General features: G+C 42.6%; 1 protein-coding gene and 1 pseudogene across 1 annotated transcript in view; both read right to left on the reverse strand.

Annotated features, from left to right (window-relative positions):
• LOC125443375 (protocadherin gamma-C5-like) overlaps positions 1 to 12349 on the reverse strand; it is a 373248-nt gene that overhangs the window by 357077 nt on the left and 3822 nt on the right. The window lies entirely within an intron of this gene.
• On the reverse strand, positions 58 to 7981 carry LOC125443724 (annotated as a pseudogene).

Here is a 12349-nt window from a genome sequence, read left to right on the forward strand (position 1 = left end):
TAACAGTGCCTACTGGAGAAGCTGCGGCATGGTGTTGATTAAAAGTTGGTTGCCATTTCAGGGCATTACCACAGGATCCCCAGAATCCACAACCACAACTTGTGACCAGTCACTAAGCCCGCCCCCATCCTCTGCATTCACCTCAAAGTCATGTAGCGAAGCCTCCTCATAATCAAGACTGCCTACAAGTGTTATAACACCAGTCGCGGAGCTTAAAGAACGCTTTTAGAATCTTTCTGTGATTTTGAATGAAGATTTTATCTCTCCATTGATGCCTTCATCTAGATCAGTGGCTCTACAGCAGCTATAACGGACCCTTTATGGATGTTTTCTTCAACCTTAGCTTTGTAGGCTGGCTGGCTAGCTGAAAAACGGGCACGCTTGTCATTTGCATCCGCAAACCATAACATGGATTTCAGCGTAGTGCCAGATTCACGGACGCTCTATCGGGTAGCTGCAGGATTAGATCATGAACTGGTTGCTCTTCCCTGTCCAGACTTTTTTCCAACACCAGTTTGATGTGCCTAGCACCAGTTTCTCTCGTTTGCACATCTAAAGAAAAATGGCTGCCTATCGATGGTGTCACAGAATTGGTGCCCAGATTCATCTTGAGCTTCAGGAAGAGGAAACTGGGACCGGCATGATGACTCACTAATTTTCAGTTTCTGTTTCTCGATGAGAACTGTGGAGCATTATCATTTATGTCAATAATTTTCACTTAATTCCATAGATCTCTAACTTATTCTTCAATAATAACTCTGTAAATTTAATAAGCAGTCCTCCTTTCCACAAATTTCCTCCTCAGTCTCATCCTCTCTCAGAGTAGTTTAAAACAAATAGTGATGACATTTCTAAAGTAAAAATACTGACTTGTACCTCTATGGGAGATAATCCGGAGTCCATGTTCTGAAAAGATGCTTCCATCCATTCCCAGATCCTTTGTGATTCCCCACAAAGGAGCCTTCGCATCTCTTCAGGAATGGAATAGCTTAATCTGCTCAGCAACGGCCTTCACACAAACAGCATGATAAAGCACTGCAGGATTCTCTTTATTCTTCCACAGCTCCTGAGTTTCTTCCATTTCTAGCAGAAGGTTAAAAAAACACAGATCCTAGTGCAAAGGCTTCTCTCTTTTGCTTCAAAGCAAGTGTACCCTTCTTCACTTCCTGAAACGTCTGTAGAAGTTCGATCTCTGTGTTGTATTTCGTACTTACCTATTAAAGGATTGCACGAATGTGTTAGCTGGAATCAAGTTGGTGAACAGTGGCACCCAGAGTACCAGCGAAAAACTGCAGATTATTTTTTTGCTATGATATACCCTACAATGCCATTCTAAAATTCTTCTTTAGATTTCAGGCAGGGGTTTCAGACATAATTCAAACTCAAAACCAGTCAACTAATCAACAAGGGGAAAGTTTTAAATATTCTCCTAACACTCAAGGAGAATACCAATACTACTAATACTTAAGAAGGATGATATCAATACTATGCACCCTCACCTCAAATCCTTCCCTCAACTTTGGGAGATATAACAACATGATGCTGGAAACGGCAGTTCCATTGGCAAGCGAAAGATCTAAGAACCAGGCATTTGCACACAGAAGGTCTTCATTAGAAACTATGCCCCCTTCCGCACACACAAAATAATGCGTTTTCAAACCACTTTCACAACTGTTTGCAAGTGGATTTTGCTATTCCACACAGCTTCAAAGAGCACTGAAAGCAGTTTGAAAGTGCATTATTCTACACATGCGGAATGAGCCTAAGCTAGCCAGTCATGCTGTATAGTTAACCAGCTATATGATATGCCAGACCACTGTTTGTCAGACTACAGCAACATGCCATAGTGCTTCAAGTATCAGTCGTCAATAGTGACTGGAAAATATTTTCAGCAAAAACTCCAGACCAAGAGCAAAGAACATATAAGAATGAAGGTCAGCACGCACCTTGTACAAAGAAGTCTTTTTACACCTGCAAATTTCAAACTCTTTCTTTTGGGATATGTCCAACCAGAAGAGCACCAGTAGGCTCATTGCAAAAGTATTCGTTTTAGCTTTTAGGTGAAAGTGTATTCTGCAATTTTATTATAGCTAATTAAAAGGAATCATTTTGCATAACCCAATTGGTTACAGATATTTGGTGTTTTTGGTGGTCTAATTGTACCCATCCTCTGTGAACAAAACAAAGTTGAGGGATCCATCACAGGGGCATGGATGTGGTCAGAGATTCAATTCTAAATTTCAGTTAACATTAATCAGTTTAAGTAACTTATTCCATTTCATTTAGCACATAAAAACTCAGGTATAACTTACTTTTTTTAAAAAAATATGTGCCAAATGTAATTAATGGATAACCCTAAGAGGCTACTTACTTCTCAATAGATTATACAACACATTAACACTGTCAACACAAACTCCCAAACTCTGAGGCTCCTTCCGCACACGCAAAATAATGCGTTTTCAAACCACTTTCACAACTGTTTGCAAGTGAATTTTGCTATTCCGCACAGCTTCAAAGAGCACTGAAAGCAGTTTGAAAGTGCATTATTTTGCATATGCGGAATGAGCCTGAGGTTCATTATAAGAGGTTCCTTAGAGTTTTTCAGCTATTTCAAAGAATCTTGCCCAAACATGAAACCTTGACTTTCTTTTTGATTCTTGAATATTCTGCCAAAAACCAACTCATTGCAAAACTCTAGTTTATATCTAACAGAGGCTCATTCCGCACATGCAGAATAATGCACTTTCAAACTGCTTTCAGTGTTCTTTGAAGCTGTGCGGAATGGCAAAATCCACTGGCAAACAGTTGTGAAAGTGGTTTGAAAACGCATTATTTTGCGTGTGCGGAAGGGGTCACAGATTTATCTCTTGCATCCATTATGACAACCTTCTGTGCTCTGGACTTCTTAAATTTCCAGTTTTCTACCTCAATTTTCCTCCTGTCCAAATCAGATCATAAGCTCACTTGCCTATTTATTTAAAACATTTATATCTGGACATATTTCCTCAGACTTAGGGTAGCTACGTATACAAAAGTAATTATTTTGCATTGACAGTTGAAGCAGAAACCTGCCTTTTTAACATATGTTCCTCTGTAATTCATGAAAATTATAACTATATGAATATTTGAAGCTGCTTAGAGTTGACAAAAGCATCAACATCTTCAGTGGAATTTTGCCCCAGCCCCATTACCTGTGTCATTTGTAATTGTAGGTGGTGGAGACTGAACATGGAATCTTCTATATGCATAGGAGGTTCAAGATCTGAGCTGAGTGCTTAAATTGCAGAATAAACTGCTCTGAAAACCACAACATTGGGACCAAAGAAAATCCTCTTCCCTCTTTATATACAAAGGCATATGTAAATAATGCATTTCGGTGCGGCCCACGGATTTTACTGCCATTTAGGGGGCTCAACAGGAAAAAGATGATCAAGATAAGAAATGATGTTGGACCTGTGGTGGGATCCAAAAAATTTAGTAACAGGTTCCCATGGTGGTGGGATTCAAACTGCATGAAGCCAGCCAATGGGGCAGGGCGGGCACGATGGGGCATGGCCGAGCATTCCATGGGCGGGCATTCCTGGGCGGGCTGTAAGGACGAAAGCAAGGCGCCGTTCTTTGGGCAGGTGACGCACACAGGCGCAGGCTGCCATGCACGCAAAGTGCACCTCCTGCCAGACTGCTTCAAGTTCTGTGCTTACTGCCGAGAGGAGAGGTAAAAATCTCAAGGCAAAAATCACGTGGCAAAATCACCAATTAGTAGCCCCCTCTCAGCACATACAAATAATTAGTAACCTACTCTCGGGAACCTGAGAGAACCTGCTGGATCCCACCTCTGTGTTGGACTCCTTGCCCGTGAATCTCGACTAATCAGCAAGACTCTAATTCAGTGGTAAGCCAGAGTAGCTGGATGTCAACCAAGTAGTGCCAAAAAAAATTCCTGCCAGTTTTCAAGCAGGCACAGACTCCTTGGGTGATCATCAAGGCAATCCCTTTGATTCCTAAGAGGAGAAGAAGAAGAGTTGGTTTTTATATCCCACTTCCCTCTACTGAAAGGAGTCTCAAAGCAGCTTACAATCACCCTGTCAGACCCCTTGTGAGGTAGGTGGGGCTGAGAGAGTTCTGACAGAACTGTAACAAGTCCAAGACAACCCAAAAGGCTTCATGTGGAGGAGTTGGGCACCAAGCCTGCCTCCGATCAGAATCTTCTGCCCTCAGGGTAGGATGGTTGGGATTGTGATCCTGCTATTGGCATGATTCAGGAACCAGATTGTCCAGGGGTGTCAGATATGGACTATGTTTCAGAATAGGAAAAGGACTTTGGGCATGAATGTTCATATCTTCTAGATGGGAAGCAATAGGACTAAAGTACCAGACACCCCCCTTGATTTGATTCCACTTGTACTGAGAGCTTTGGAAGTACTTGGCCTCTCCCTTTTTCTGGCCCAACGTCTGACTGGGATATACCTAAACCCAATAAGTACTTTTTGGCAATAAAATGTCAAAAGTAGTCATGTTTAAATGTTATCCATCCCAAATTCTGAGACTCTTGTGGGACAGACTGATACTGCAACAGAGTAGGATCTGATCATGCTCAGCGTACTTTCCACAATATTGCTCAGCCAGATCCAACCGTGTTGGTGTACAGACTGCCGGGGTGGTTAAGAAGGCCCAGCAAAAACTGTACGATCGGAGAGTTTTAAGGAACAACGTAACTGAATGGAAAACTCCTGGTGTCCTTACCGCTGTGCTATAGAGAGTGTCTTAACCTACTGCATCTGTGTATGGTTCTCCAGTTGCACAGTGGCAGATAGGAAGGCGCTCCAAAGGGTGATCACTACTGCACAGAGGATTATCGGCTGCCCTCTCCCCTCCTTGGAAGAACTCTATAATTCCCGAAACCTAAAGAAAGCCCAACATATTCTGAGAGACCCGTCTCATCCAGCACACTCTCTTTTTGAACTGTTACCATCCGGCAGACGATACAGGTCTATCAAAACTAGGACAAAGAGGCTTAGAGGCAGCTTCTACTCTAGAGCTGTGGCTATGCCAAACTCCGCGGCTTCGTGTTGATGTGTTTGGGGCTGTGTAGGGATGGGTGGAGGAAGGGGAAAGTGAGGATGGGGTATGAGTCTGAAATTGTGTGCATCGAGGAATGCTGCTGTAAATTTCGTTGTGCATGCACAATGACAATAAATGCTTATGCTTATGCTTCTCGCCCATGTAGCTGTTTGAGTTGTACAGCCCTGCACTATAAGTTCCAATTCAAAACGACACAATCAACTGTGATATGAATGAAGACAAAGAAGGCAAGATTATTTTCCAGATGATCAAGATGCAGCACATTTACACACATGCATAAGATTCAAGTTCTACATAAGGGTTCTAACAAGAGATGACTTACAACACTGTACATTGTAATTATAATATAAAAATGCATAAGGAAAGTAACAGGTGTACAAATGTTTTCTTAGAGAAGTCTCGGCTAGAAATTCACCAGTTTAAAATAGAGAGGTGATTTTTTTTAGTTTTCAATAATTAGACAAAGCAAAACTCACCTGTCCAAAGGCTTCTGTGTTAATATTTGGATCTTCTGCAGCAAAGAAAGGTTCCAGGTTATTAGAATCCTGCTGAGCTCTCAGGGTATTTGTACAGCTTTCAATGGGAAAAAGAACCTGACTCTTTCGAGAGCCCGAAGTCAATGAAACCTCATGGCAATAGGAGTGAAGAAATGCCCGAACTCCATCAATCCCCACGAACTGTGAAACTGGAACTCCATTGAAACTCATACTACCAGACTCACACAACTGAGAAGCTCTCCATTTGTGAAGTCTGAGTGCCAGCAACACAAGAAGGAAAGCAAAAAACAAGCAGGAGACAAAAGCCACAGCAACCACCAAGTAGAAGGTGAGATCCGTCTGGGGGTCTGCAGGAACTGAGATGCTGCTCAGGTCAGTCAGTATGTCAGGGATGCTGTCTGCCAGCACAACAGTGGCCGTGATGGAGGCAGAAAGAGGGGGCTGCCCGTTGTCCTTCACTAAAATCACCAGGATTTGCTTAAGAGCGTCCTTCTCTAGAAAGGAACGGGCTGTCTTGATCTCTCCAGTGTGGAGTCCTATGGTGAAGAGCCCAGGCTCAGTGGCCTTCAGTAACTGATAGGAGAAACTCCAGCATTCTGTAGAGTCACCAAAACCTGCTGCCACCCCTTTAGTGACCCAGCCAGGCTCCCAGTGGAGCGAGGGGCCAGCTCTGCTCCAGTAGAACCATCAGCTGGGTAGAGGAGGATGCTCTAAGATTTAGGAGGATTGTCATACACCAGATCCAGGATGAAGAGAGTCACTGAGACATTAGAGCTGAGTGGTGGGGATCCTCCATCTTGGGCCTTGACCAGGAACTGAACCTTTTGGAACTCTTCATAATCAAAGGAACGGAGGGTATAAATGGCTCCAGTCTCTGAGTTTATAGAAAGATAAGAGGAAAAAGGCAAATACCTCACCTGGTCTTGAATGATAGAGTAAGTAATTCTGCTGTTCTCCTCCCAGTCTGGATCATTAGCTTTTAATGTGAAAACTAAAGTTCCAGCAGGCGTATTTTCTGTTATAGAGGTTATGTAGGACCTCTCTCTAAAGGTGGGTGGGTTGTCATTTTTGTCCAATATTTTCAGAGGGATGATGGTCGTTGTGGAGAGAGGAGGGTTTCCTTTATCAGTTGCTATGACAGTCACGTTGTAAGTGGATATTATTTCTCGGTCAAGGGCTTTGTCAGTCACCAAACTGTAATAATTGTCCAAGGTTTTCTGTAAACGAAATGGCAGGTTCTCAGAGAGGGAGCACCAGACCTTTCCGTTGTCGTCTGAATCCCTGTCTGTTACTCTTAGCAGTGCAACTGTGATTCCTTGGGGGGAATCTTCACTCACTGCATTGGTGAGAGATGTAACTGCAATCCCTGGCGCATTATCATTAACGTCGATAACAGTCACCAAAACGTGCGCGCGGCCTGATAGACCCCTTCCATCAAGGGCCTGGATCTCAATTTCATACATTGTATCCTCTTCAAAATCCAAGTTCTCTTTCACCCTGACCTCTCCAGTCTTGGAATCCAGGTGGAATATATTTAAAGCTTTTTCTGATGCTTGCCTGAATGCATACGTTATCTCTGCATTTATGCCTTCATCCATATCAGTAGCATTAACCGTTACCAGCAAAGAATCTAAAGGAATGTTCTCCAGGACGGTCACTTTATAAACAGATTGTGAAAAAATTGGTGCATTGTCATTCATGTCTTCAACAACAACCCTGATGTGCACAGTTCCAGATTTCACAGGATCTCCCCCATCACTGGCTGTAAGGATTAAGTCATGGAAAGGTGCTGCTTCCCTATCCAGAGCGCTGTCTAGTATAAGCTCAACATATTTGCCCCCATTGGTAGCAGTTAGTACATCAACAGTAAAATGTCCATTGGGACTGAGCTGATAGGTCTGTAAAGAGTTTCTTCCTAAGTCTGGGTCTTGTGCATCTGGCAGAAGGAATCGAGACCCCGTGGCTGTACTTTCTAGGATTTTTAACTCTGCTGTCTCTACTTGGAAAGTTGGTGCATTGTCATTGATATCTTCAATTTCAATTTCAACTATGTAAATCTTCACTTGTTCCTGAACAAGGATCTCTAACTTTAACATGCAAATTAAGAGACGCCCACATATTGCTTCTCTGTCCACTCTTTCGTGAACACACAAATGGCCGTTTTGAAAATCAAGGGAGAAATATTGTCTCCTACCTTCTGAAATAACTTGGACACCTCCATGCGAGAGTTGCTTCAAATCCATTGCCAAGTCCTTCGCGATATTCCCCACAAAGGAGCCTTTCAGCAATTCTTCAGGGACTGAATAATGGATCTGCCCAGAAACTGCTTGCAAAAGAGAGCCCAGCACCAGGAAGAATAACTCTTTCCTTGTGGTATCTGATGGTATTTGTAGATTAGCCATTTCAAACTCTGCAAGGCTTTCCTCCTTCTATCAATAAAAACTTATGTTTATCTTCCTGATTTCCACACAAAGATGCCTAAATTGAGCTCCTTTAAAGGAAGAATGTGTTTATTTAGGTCTTCCTTGTGTAGTCCTTCCAACAAAACCTTCCCTTTCGTTTCAGATCAGGAGAATACAAACCTTTTCTGTTTCTGTGTAGCAGTGGTTTGCCTACAGTCTTCTCTCCTGGTTGGTGAACAGCGACACCCAATGTCCCAACAAGGAAGTGCAGAATGTTTAAAAATTCCAAGGAAGTGGTTGATTTTGAGGTTTTAAGAAGCTATGGATTTATTGCATCTTTATTTTATAATAGCCATGAAAACAAAATGCAAATTAAGCATTCATTTTAAAATTAAGGTTTTTTTAATAAAAATGTATCAATCACATTTTGAAATTAATGAAGTAAAACAAGAAACAAAAGATTGTCTGAATGTTGTGTAGCAGTTCTAAGTCAACAATACCAGTCTTCAAAAATGTGACAATGTTTTATTCACTCAAAAAAATGGGATGACCACGCAAATTCTATAGATTCCATTTTGCCTTTCCTTAAATTGCATGCTAAATAAGCATGTACTTCTATATTACCATTTAAATATTTTCATTACCACAATCATGTCCATTTCTGGGATAACAGTCTGTGAACTTGTGCATAAGTTTTCCTGTTGAGCTGGATGAAAATCTCAACACAAGCGCTGGAATACGGACAACTTCTCTAAGGCTGATTCCACATGGGCCAAAAACAACAGTGTGAAAACGGTGTGAAAATGGTGTAAAAGGGTTTAAAATGGTGTAAAAGGGTTTATACTGTTTTCACACCATTTTCACACCACTGTTTTTGGCCCATGCGGAATCAGCCTAAGAAATTCAGTGGCTGCAGCACAGTCTAGTGGAGTGATGGTCCCAACTGGGAATGCACATTCCCATCCGCTTCAGAGACATCTAGAAAGTTCTAGAAGTAATTACCAGAGCACCACCATGTGTCTCCACATTAGATGGATCAGGGAGAACCTCATCAGTGGATCTAATAACAATTTCGCTTTCCTTAGTACTTATCTAGACCTCCCTTAAAGTGATACACAAGGGACATTTTTCAAAATTCACATTTTAAAAAGTGAAATTGTGCAGCTTATTGTTTTGACTTGCCCCCTTGGAAGAAGAGGATGAAGAGAGAGTTGGGTGAGGTGTGTGTAGGTCTGCGTGTAGCGTGAAGGCTCAGACAGAAGCTTAACAGTTAATCTCTACATCTTTCAGTAGTACAAATTCCCCAATATCACCTTGTTGAAACTACAAGAGTGTCCTATCCTCTCTCACAGCAGCACTTTTTAGAAGTCGTCTTTCCTTATGTCCAAATTTAAAAGGCAGCAGACAGAAATGTCAACAAATCTGAGGGCTTGCTACTGAAATTATTTTATTTCTTAACGAAGTTGATAAAGAAAATGTTTCTGCAATAAATCACTTTTTGTACCAAGTGATCAATGGCTCATTCCGCACATGCAGAATAATGCACTTTCAAACTGCTTTCAGTGCTCTTTGAAGCTGTGCGGAATAGAAAAATCCACTAGCAAACAGTTATGAAAGTGGTTTGAAAACGCATTATTTTGCGTGTGCGGAAGGGGTCAATTATTCACCAAAGGAATCCATACTATCTGGGTTCCACAGGCAGGTCTGAAAAGCAGCAGAGAGAGGTCAAGGACAGATGAATCATCTAGATACCTTTCACCCACCACCCGTTTAACCAAACATCATTCTAACTATTAAAGATAAGCTCATAATTTAATAAGATCTTCCTTTGTCAAAGTTGTATCCCCCCAAAAAGTCTAATTTCAAAATACTCAAAATATGATCAACTAAATAAACAATCGTAATTCTGACAAATGACATTGTCAGACATTTTGTCAGCCCAAATGTTTATGAATCTAATTTGAAGGGGGAGGGGGCAAAAACCCTGTGCACATTGGACAAGGAGATCAGTTGTGAAACTATCCACAGAAAATGACAAGCAGGTACTTCAGATAATTCTGGTGTCTGGTCCATAGACAAATTTGTCTAAGTTGGACTCGATCTGAAATATGTTATCAGAAGAGTTACATCGTCATATTACCAGGCTATGAACCTTTCTAAATAGTTGAGGTATTACCAGGCTAATAGTTGAGGTATTACCAGGTATTCTAAATATGTCAATTTCAATAAGCCTTTATTGGCATACAGAACATACAATATAAATATAGTTAAAATTACTAGATAAAACTTCACACTGGATCATAAGTTCAGTTCACAAACCTCAGCCAGAAACTTTGCCACTGCGAGACAACAGTCAAGGTCATTACAGTTTAAGACACCCATATTTACCACTTTAATAAGAAGCTCCTGTCAAATGGGTTTTCATAGAGTCAATGATTTTGTAATAATAAGCTGTGGATCTTGGATTTCCGTGGTAAAGTGGAGCAGTGGAGGAGAATGTGCTAATGGAATCCAACTGCCCTGGACTGCAGGGGCAAACCCTCTTATCGCTCGGTAGACCCTTGAGTCTTCCTCTATGGAGCGGGGATGGCATAATGTTAAACCTAGCCAGCATGTAGGCTCTCCTATACATAGGGTTGGTAAGTGCTGCAATATAGTAGGCTGGGTTTCCCTGCACAAATAGAATTGCCACGTTCATTGGCGAGCAGGATTTGTTGGCCAAGCTCTGCAGTTGTTGATAATCCATTGCTAGTAGCCGCTCTTTGATGAGGGCAAATGTCTCAGTAAGGGTTAGGTATTCTAAATAGTTGCGGTATTACCAGGCTATGAACCTTTCTAAACAGTTAAGCAGGATTCAGCTATTTTGGTGATTCCAAAGAAAAACAGCATTTTTTCCTGCCTTCATTCCCACGCCACACGCCTGCAAATATGTGATCTGTAGCATCTTTTGTTTGATTCAGTGCAATTTTTTTGTCACTGATGTTCAAGCCGTTTTATCTACTTCGGGACACTCATGAAACAGACAACTGAGATACCAGGGCGTAACTGACCTTTCTAATTGCCCTTGACTGATCTCTATTCCAAAATGCTTTCTGAGGTCTGTTTCCGTTTCAAACTGGTCTATAAATCTTGTCACGCTGGTCCAAATACCCTGTTCTATTGTTGTGTTACAGCGCTCATTCTGCCAGGAGGCACTGTCAAAAATCTTCAATATATACGGTTTGACAAATCACCCACATTCAAATGTTTGTACATCAGATCCCATAAAACGAACCAGTCAATTGAGCTACTTTATATCTCAATTCATTTGTTAGCAATTTTTTTTTTTTGCAGTACAAGTTTCTGTTCCATGCCAGACATTTCTTAGTTGGATTGCCTTTATAAATATTGCACTGTAGTGGAAACAGCAGTTGATAATATGATACAGAGTTCCGGGGCTGTATCCCATGAAACATATCTCTTGGTGACCAGACTCACAGCCTAATCTTCTAAAATGGCTAGTCACTCGCAGCATGCCTTTGCCCATAATGGATTGGTGACAAAAACTGACAAATCCAGATAGGGTTGCCAGCTCTAGGTTGGGAAATACCTGGATATTTTAGGGGTGGAGCTAAAGGAGGTGAGGGCTTGGGAAAGGACTTCATTGGGTATAATACCATAGAGATCACCTTACAAAGCAATCACTTTCTCCAAGGCAGGGGTCAGCAACCTTTACCACCCAAAGAGCCATTTGGACCCGTTTTCCATGGGCCTGAAGATCTACCGAGCCAGAGAGGCAGCTCTGCACAGAGCTGCCTCTGGTTCAGCCTCTCCACTCACCTTTCCTTCCAGTGCTGGGAGGCGGAGGTGCTGGGCAGGGAAACCCCCTCTGCCCGATGGAGCAGGCAGCCACCTGCTCCGTGGGGCAGAGGGAGGGTGGTGACTGCGGGATGACAAAGGGTCACTATCCACTCACCATAAGCCGCGGGGTCACCTCTTTAAAAGCCACGGGGGTCCTGGACGCTCCCCACATCTCCTCCCCGGGCGCGCCATCGCGGCCGCGGCTGCCAGAGGATTTTCACCTCTCTCCCGCCTCCTGGCTGGCTAAGTGCGAGAGCAAATTAGCGCGGGGCTTAAAGAGCAACTTCACGCTTTTAAAAACGCCTGGGCTGGTGCTGCGAGGGTTGTGGGGAACCTCGGCCGTTTATGCTGGGCCGGGCTGATTCAGCCAGACGGCCTGCAGCTCACGCCGCCAATCAGGGAACAGGGAGCCATCTTGTTAAGTGGCAGTGTCCCGCGCCTAAAGTAGCGTGTAGTGATGATGATTTAGAATGGTACGTGTTGACATCCAGTCGAAGTCACGTCTTCATCGCCTCACCACTTGTTCAA

This window comes from Sphaerodactylus townsendi, linkage group LG14 (genome assembly GCF_021028975.2).
Source record: "Sphaerodactylus townsendi isolate TG3544 linkage group LG14, MPM_Stown_v2.3, whole genome shotgun sequence".
NCBI classification, from domain to species: Eukaryota; Metazoa; Chordata; class Lepidosauria; order Squamata; family Sphaerodactylidae; genus Sphaerodactylus; species Sphaerodactylus townsendi.